The sequence below is a fragment of the Pseudophryne corroboree genome, chromosome 9 (assembly GCF_028390025.1).
Source record: "Pseudophryne corroboree isolate aPseCor3 chromosome 9, aPseCor3.hap2, whole genome shotgun sequence".
In the NCBI taxonomy this organism is placed as follows: Eukaryota; Metazoa; Chordata; class Amphibia; order Anura; family Myobatrachidae; genus Pseudophryne; species Pseudophryne corroboree.
The window spans coordinates 111,006,669-111,016,028 of record NC_086452.1 but is presented as its reverse complement, the minus strand read 5'-3'; the positions used below and the strand labels follow the sequence as shown (position 1 = coordinate 111,016,028).

The 9,360-nt window shown below is 42.3% G+C and overlaps 1 pseudogene; it reads left to right on the top strand.

Moving 5' to 3' along the window:
• Positions 1 to 209: 209 nt before the first annotated feature.
• On the top strand, positions 210 to 327 carry LOC134963350 (5S ribosomal RNA; annotated as a pseudogene).
• The last annotated feature ends 9,033 nt before the right edge of the window (positions 328 to 9,360 follow it).

Here is a 9,360-nt window from a genome sequence, read left to right as displayed (position 1 = left end):
TTACCATATGGACCAATCCTGTGACTGATGTTTCAAATATCATAGACTCGTAATATATGAGTTACTATCAAACCGATGAAGGTCACTTTTATATTTAATTTACTTTAAGTATCAAGTCAGCTGGATCAGATGACATGTCTTCATAACATAACCCACATACACATGTTTTTTTGTTATAATGGTACCTCAGTGACTCTGGTCCAATTCTTCCCTTCAACCATACCTCACTGCGTATGCCCAATCTCGTCCGATCTTGGAAGCGATACAGTGTTGGGCCTGGTCAGTACTTGTAGGGCGACCACCTGGGAATACCAGGTATTGTAGGGTTCTGGACGATAAGAGTCTCATGTGAGAAGAGGACCATTCTCCTAACGGACCCTGGTGTATCCCTGCATGTAAGCTTGTTATATAGGAGTATCTTTCTTTAAGATTTTCACTGTGATCACTTATGCTCCTGAGAAGCAATCATTTATTGGGCGATGGCTAGGACTAGTTAGTATTCTAAATTCCTCTTTGTCTTGTTATATTGAGGAAAGCTATTGTTTGGATCTTCCAAACAAACTCTGTCTCTGGGCTTTGCTTACCCCACTGTCACCCTCCTTCTGTTGAGACAATGACACCTCAGCACTCATTCATCTGGAGAGAAACCTGGACCTATTCATAGACAAAGGTGTAAGCCCTCTTCATAGAATCTCAAAGCTTAGTGTAAATAAGGCTATTGTTTTCAGTCTGTGGGAAAGAAGTGACTGAATTCCATTCACCCACCCTGCATTTATGTGTAATTTATTCGGAATGCAATTAATCTTATTTTCTACTTCTGTGCATAACCATGAGCAGGAACTATGCGAATCCCTCCCAATTATCATAGGCACAACACCCCTTCAATACCCCACAGCTGGACACCATACACTACCCTCCAACCTTTGTCTGAGCCCTCCCAGCATGCAAAGAGGAATCTCTCAGGTCCAAGAGCCGTTTTAAACTTACCATACTTGCTGACATTATGAAGGGGAATATTAACTATAAAACGCATTATATTGGTTAAATATGTAGCGATCGAGTCGCTCGCTAGTCGCACACAAACACCGCCCTAAATACCCATCTCCATGCGCAGGCGACGTCAGAGCGTCCCCTACGCAACCTGAGGGGATGCGTACGCACGGGGGAGTCGGTGCGCGAGCAGCGGGCACGTGCATTGGGGTTAGTACAAGGCATCATAGGTCGCTATATTTTTCGACTTTGACAGTCGACCCTTTGGCAGTCATCAATAACTGCCACTTCCTAAACAATTCAAACAGAAAAATATATGTCATCATGGAATACCTTTTTATGATTGGGTAGAGGGAGGAGAGGAGAAGGTGGGAAAGGTATGACCTAGTGAGATAGTAGAAGCATGTGTGTATGAATCTATGTTTGAGGGGTCATGTATCATCGTGCCGTACGTGTTTTAAATCAAGCTTCGAGGTATTGCGAAGTATACATTTGAATCCTTCTTATCCCGTATTAAGGGTCTGTGGATGGGCTGTCAAACTTTACCGAGCTCTTTTCGGCTTTTGGTTGCAACAAATGGGGGAGCACATTTAGTTGATGATACATGAAGGGGGGGAAACATGTGAATGCTGATATATGTGTCTATATTCCCTGTCGAATATGTGTGTCATTACCTGGAGGTTGTAGAGATGAAGATAAGAAACAATCGTTATAAATGCAGTCGTAAACTATGTGAGTTTAAATAAACAGTCGCCGATTGAGGTCTTGTCTGATGTCTTGTCTTGATGTACATGTTGTCTGATGTCTCTCGGTGCTTTTGCTATAAATAGCGAGCAAAAAGCTTTTCCATTGTCCATAAAGTTACAGTCTCTAAAGTATTTGGGCTTTCGTAAAAATTTAAAGTCACTAGGGATATTGGGGGTCTGTGGCATAGTCCATCAATGGTCTGTATAAGAGAGGTTGTCAAATTCTTCTTCCAAGCGGATGTCTTTGTACCTTGGAGGAAAACAAAGGAGAAACGGGTGAAAGAAACGGACCGTGGAATCACATTTTCATCACAACATTGTTTCTATCGTTGGGTCATAAATCAAATTAGTTGTTGTTATTACAGTGTCCTCGCTCCTCAGACTCATCACTCTGGTATTACCTTTACACCTCGTTAAAATCCGAACGCATCTAAATATCAGACCAACCAGTATGACGACTCCCAGAATACACAAGAGAAATTTCCCTACATCCATAATAATACCTTGGGCCCATTCTCCTAAACCAGAGAACCAATTTCGTGGGTTCAGCCATGACACCCAACCGGTCAGCTCATTACCCACAGCAGCGAGAGTGAGATTATGTCTCCTTCGGAACTCCCACTTTAATTGTAAAATGTCATCCATCTTTTGGTCTATGACCTCGGCCGGGTCCTCAGTGCTGTTTGTGATATACGTGCAGCACTTTATTCCATATTGAGTTGCTAGGGTAACACAATACCCGCCTGTCACTGCTGTGAGGTAATTGAGAATCATCCTATGCTGAACCAGTTCTGTTTTGTAGGCTTGTAACTCTCTCCCAGTATACCTGAATGTGTCGTCATACATTTCGGTGATATTGTCTAATAAATTTGCTAGCGCAGATATATATCTATAGTTTAACACTCTTCTGGCGGTACGAGTGATATCTAACGCGAGTAGGACTTGAATCCCGGTGGATTCATGGATCAGGTCAGAGGCCGGATGCTCTGTTCTTTCTATCAGGTGCCGTTTAACGACGTGCTCGTAATGAGTGTGAGTATAAGGAGCTTGGGCACCACGGTGTATGTCTTTCATTTTGATATGGGATACAGTCATTACTTCAGGCAGTACTTTTCCAATGTAACACAATCCCTCTGAGTTTGGGGCGAGGAACCTATACGCCTTCCTCCCGCATATGAAATATGCATCATCGGGGAGAACATATGGGACTGAGTATGACATAACCATGTTACACACTTTCCATGTGAACTCTCCTAACCCTAATTCTCCCATCTGTCTAGTACACATATCTGGTTGTACGATATGTGCACAGTATCCTGGTGATACTTCTCCAACTCGCATGGTCCTACTTCCTAAAGTGTACCTATACCGGAAAAATCTTCCATTGTCGGCTATCTGGCGTATAAGTTCTGTGTCTATGGGCATTCTGTCGGCTCTATGTGAGAATGTCATGGTTTGATTACTCCATGACACTTCCCAATTTCCCGGCTTTCGGGGATTGGAAATGTTAAAGCATACTAAGGACTTATCCACGTGATACTGGTGGAGCTTCAAACTAGGAGGACTAGAGATATTAAACCTCTTGTCCACCGGCCTCCCACCACTTAACTCAAGTACCTCTCCTACAGTTAAAGGGAATGGTACTAGTCCTGATTTGCTATGACCTTGAGGTACTTGAGAGCATACCCAACAGTCTGTCTGATTTAACACCTTACCCACTAAGGAGTGATAGTCACTCAATGGATGCCGGTCCATGTGGACATTAAAACTGGACTGACATTTCTTGATGCACCCATCCTCAACTATATTGTCACAATGCCTACAGATGCAGTTCTCTTCAGCTAACAATCCTTCACAATTCCTTCTATTGTCAATGCTACCAGATCGTTTTCTGATACTCGCCTTTACTCGGTGATTATGTTGCTCTTGGAAAACTACGCCTCCATCCTGGTCATCAGAACCCATTCCAGATCCTTTCTCGACCTCCATGGTACTCTCACCGAAACAGACTGCTCTGGTCAACATCATGGTCAACAGGAAAATCCGGATCACAGTCTCTTGGGGCAAGTCCATCTTATAGGAGGAAAAGGAGAAATTTGTAATGGGGGTACAAAAAAATAATTGAGGGGAAAGAAAAATGTTACGATGTCTTTTGTCCTCTAGTCTTGTTGTTTTTCTTGCTCTGTTGTCATCTCAAAGGTGCTGTCTCTCAGTCTTCCAAACGAACATTCTGGTGATACAATATTCCTTCCAAATCTGCGATCTTTCTGTAAGGAGCAAAAATCTTGCATTACCATTTGTCTAACTGATGTGTGACATACCATCTGTAAAGCATGAAAACATGAGAAAAAAAACAAAAGAGAGAGAGAACAATTCATATATATGTTACATAAAACAACAACAAACAAAAACATTGTCAGATCTTCCGTTCACCATCAGGCTGTCACACCAACACATCCATTGGTATCTTTGCGCAGTCTCCCCCACCAGTATTTCCACACTCCACCCTTTTGTGCCTGGCCAGGACACACCGATGTCGGTAGGTCACGCTGGGGTTAGGTAGACTTCTGCAAAGATCAAGTAGCTATGTGATGTTTGAGTTCTGCCGATGAACGTCAGCGATGGGGAAAAAAAGAAACATTTACAGATAAATTACAACGTTTACCCGGCCGTTCCTGTGTCTACAAGGAACTGACCTCCCAATATCATTGACTGTAACCTCAGGCTTACTATCAGTCCTAATGATCACCTTTCCTGACTGCATATTACAGGTGTAGCTCAAAATTTTACATATGTGGTACCTGATTACAATTTTGTGTATCATGACTCTGCTCATGTTTTTGTCTAGGGGGTTGATATACCTTCTGTGGATCTTTAAACCTACAACTACGTGCAAAATGACCTTCCTTCTGGCAATTATAACACCTTATCACCTTTGACTTACCCACAGGGATCTGAGGCTTCTTACCTCCCTGTGCTTCCCTGTTTCTTTGGATATCATGGTCATGTCGTTGTCTGGGGGTTGATATGACTTTTGTATATTTCTTGATCTACAATCTCTTGCAAAATGTCCCTCTTTGTGACAATGATAACAAACTATCACATTTGAATTTCTCACAGGGGTTTGGGGCTTAAGCTGGTGTGGCTTCGTTGTCAGGGCTTGTCTACTGATTGTCATTTGCTTACTGCCCTGTGACTCCAGGTGTCTTTTGATGTTCCATTCAATTATAACATCATCTTGTGTTGGTTCTACAATATGAGATACATTTGTTTGTGCGTGATATATAACACTGTACGTACCTGTGGACACGACCTCACCTGACCCTCCGTAAGGGGGTTTAACTACTGCCTTTACCGATTTGGTCGCGTCCACCTGGATGTCTTGTATGATGGCTGCTGGAAATGGTGCCGACCTCGTGCTGGGCTCACTTTCTTGCCTGTAATCCTGAGGGAAGTTTAACATGGAGTGCAACTTGCACGGGTTAACAATTGTACATTTAACAGTTTTACTTTTATCATTGTTAAATTCGTTACAATTATTCTTATCATCTATACAGTTACTAAGTGCATGTTTATCATACCCCAGTGTGCCATTCTCTGTAACCACTCTCTCTCCTGTTGCCATATTTTTCTTACCAAAGTGAGAGTCAGCTGTGTAAGCTAATTCCCTTTGTATCTCACCTTCCTGTTGCCATATTTGTAAACAATCATAATGTTTAATTCGTTGCTTCCCGGATTTTATGAGACAGATCCTTCGCCTTAAATTATGCAATACCTCTGAGTCAAAACTACCTATCCCAGGAAATGGTGCTTTATCCCCCACAGTCATTCGTGTCCATTCATCACAAAAGGTCTCAGTGTGGGGACCATACTTCCCCCACATTACTAACCGAGCAGACCCTCGGGGTCTGCAAGCCTCTTCAGTCTGAACCCTGACTGCTAAACGTCCCTGTGTTGTGCACTTGGCTTCCATTGTGGACCTTTTTAACACAGAAAAAAACTTCCTAAAATGCACCAAACACAGAAGTCTACGGTGGAAGTTTTCCAAGCTCTTCCACCAGCTTCTTCTGCTCCGAGTACAACGAATCCGCCCCTTTTAGCAGACCCACGTTATCGTTGCAGGCCCTACCAGCGAAAATTCCTTACCTTTATATTTTACACAAATCACGCTTGCATGTGCTCCCTACAACATGCATGAGGGCAATTTAAATATACGACCTCATATCACGTTGCGTTATTGGTCACACATACAACCGTGCGGTCCAATCGTACCACTTATAGACACTTGTTGCCTATAAATGGTAGGATCATTGGAGTCTCCCTACTGTGCTCCAAAACAGCCGGAGCGTAATACCACGAAAACTTTATCACACTTCGTCGCACTTGTTCACCAAGACCGTGCACGCACATTTTCACCTAGACCGTGCTCATCACGTATTCACCTAGACCGTGATTCACCAAGACTTCACCAAGATTTCACTAAGCACGTTTTCACCTAGACCGTGCTCATCACGTATTCACCTAGACCGTGATTCACCAAGACTTCACCAAGATTTCACCAAGAGGAGTTCAATACACTCATACCGTTTTCAACCCACTATCATTCTATAGTTTTCTGATCAGAAAAAAATAATCATTTCCCGTAATCTGATAGCTCTCCCCAGAGGCATTACAGTAAAGTAAGGTATTTAAACTAAATTTTGGAAACTGAAATCAATTTGTGCTATTATCGCGTTGCTTCCGTATCGCCTACTAAAACAATACTATCGTGTGATTTGTATTATGTGGGCGTACCCATACGCTCCGTTGCGTAATATACGCTACGTGTGTAAGCCCTTGCGTCGCGTACGCTTGTCCCGCCCTTTGTTAGGGACACGTGTACACAGGCCAGACACGTCCACAAAAATACAACTAACACGTTTATATCAATGTAAATGATCTTTAACTGTAATCATCTACCGAGCACCACACAGATCTTTCCTTGTATCTTTAGGCAAAGCCGTGTGCGTGTTTTACAAATTACTCCTTTACGTATTATTTTTACTTTTAACTACCAATAGCAACAAATCTTTCTCAGCACGTTATCAATGATAAATGGCAAAACAGGAAGGCGAGATGTGTGAAAATACACAGGTGAAAATGCAATTCTAAATTAATCTAATGACATACATTAATGTAAGCACTCACATATAGATATTACATCTATGAGACCCTATTCAGTGCTTCTAATTTGCATATGAATGTGCTTTTTAACCCTCTGTGAAGGCGATTTCTTTCACTGCTGGGAGAGAAATAAAAAAACAAAACCCAGTTACACAGGTTCATTTGCATTTCAATGGCCCATCTCACAAGTAGCAGAGTTAAACAGGCTCTTGAAGGGAGGAAGAGAAAAAATTTGTGTATTTCCTAAATCAAATATTCATTTTACTATTAACTTATATTAAACTCTATCTGAACCACTTATGATTGACTATGATATGGATTAAATAAATGCATTAAAACTCATTAAATGGTGATTTCTTTTTGACAATGGATGGCTGATTATTTCCCGAGTCAACTGAAAATCAGCCATTCAGAATTTTTTTTTTGACCTTCCCAAAATGGACGCTGCTCCTCCCCCTTCCACATCCATGAGGGCTACACAAAATGGAGGACAGACCATGCGGCCTCCCTTGTCACAAAGAAAATCATCATGCCAGCCCCTAAAGTTATTTTAGGCCTGAGTTAAAAATAAAACTATCAAGCTATGCAGAGCGATTAAAAATACTTTTAAACCTATTTAAACAGACAAGCAATCCAATCTGCGTGTGCAGTTGGCACCAAATAGAAATTAAAACCAGATTTAAAAAGACAATAGCTTAATGTTCTTTCCTTTTTCGGTTCCCGGATTCCACCAGCACTCCTACAACGTAGCAATGCAGACGCTTATCTAGTCAGCACTACCGTATCCCCAACCACCAACGCGGATACCAAGGGATACTACCTTCCCCCTTTGCTGACAGATAAAGTCTGCTTGTGTTCGCTAGTGCGGATATGTGGAGGAAGGACGAGCCCCCAATTGATAAAGCTGATTATTTACCTTATAACATTCACTATATATGGGTAAGAGACTCAGTACGCAATTGGCGTATGGGGTACAGTAAGGGTACGCACTTAGCGTAGCAGACGCTTAGCCGTGGTCGAGACGCATGAGCGGCACGTTCGCTCACGGCTTACGATTGGTATCGAGCACGCTATAGGTGGCCGACTACCGTAATGCTACGCTAATAGCGTAGCGGACGCCGTGCCCACGAGTGGAACACGAGCGGCGCAGACGCTCACGGGATGACACTCAGTAAACCTTGTATGCAACACACTGAAAGATTAAGTTTATATTGTAAACCTTACTACTGAAATACTGTAATGATATAACGCTTCTTAACCTTGGTAATATAAAAGCTGCTTGAGCGATTAAGACGCTCCGAATACCCTCAGCAATGTAATAAACACACAATACCTTGCTAAGGCTCCAAAACCTTTACTAACGAGATTTAGTTATATCAAAAGGGAAAATACAGTTAACATCTTATACACTACAGGCTAACATCAATATCTAACAGAATAACTACACATAAATATACAATAACGGCACAATCGCAAACAATAACATACAATGAGAGACAGTAAAAGAGAGAACGTGGCAAAATACAGTCAGAGAATAAGGGTGGTCACAGAGAGAAACTTACACACATGGGAATGAATCACAGGCGCAATCTGGAAATCCAGCTCTCAGTTAATCAGTGATGAAAACCTTGTGGAGAGTAGAGTCTTGTGTCCCCAAGCCTATTGCAAACTATATTTATTTACTAGCTCAAGACATACTACAATAGATACTGTGTGCCCTCTTTCCATTGGTTAGGGGGTGGGACATGTACTGCACCTGGGATCATTGGTTAGTTCAAGAAGTGGGCGATGGCTAGGACTAGTTAGTATTCTAAATTCCTCTTTGTCTTGTTATATTGAGGAAAGCTATTGTTTGGATCTTCCAAACAAACACTGTCTCTGGGCTTTGTTTACCCCACTGTCACCCTCCTTCTGTTGAGACAATGACACCTCAGCACTCATTCATCTGGAGAGAAACCTGGACCTATTCATAGACAAAGGTGTAAGCCCTCTTCATAGAATCTCAAAGCTTAGTGTAAATAAGGCTATTGTTTTCAGTCTGTGGGAAAGAAGTGACTGAATTCCATTCACCCACCCTGCATTTATGTGTAATTTATTCGGAATGCAATTAATCTTATTTTCTACTTCTGTGCATAACCATGAGCAGGAACTATGCGAATCCCTCCCAATTATCATAGGCACAACACCCCTTCAATACCCCACAGCTGGACACCATACACTACCCTCCAACCTTTGTCTGAGCCCTCCCAGCATGCAAAGAGGAATCTCTCAGGTCCAAGAGCCGTTTTAAACTTACCATACTTGCTGACATTATGAAGGGGAATATTAACTATAAAACGCATTATATTGGTTAAATATGTAGCGATCGAGTCGCTCGCTAGTCGCACACAAACACCGCCCTAAATACCCATCTCCATGCGCAGGCGACGTCAGAGCGTCCCCTACGCAACCTGAGGGGATG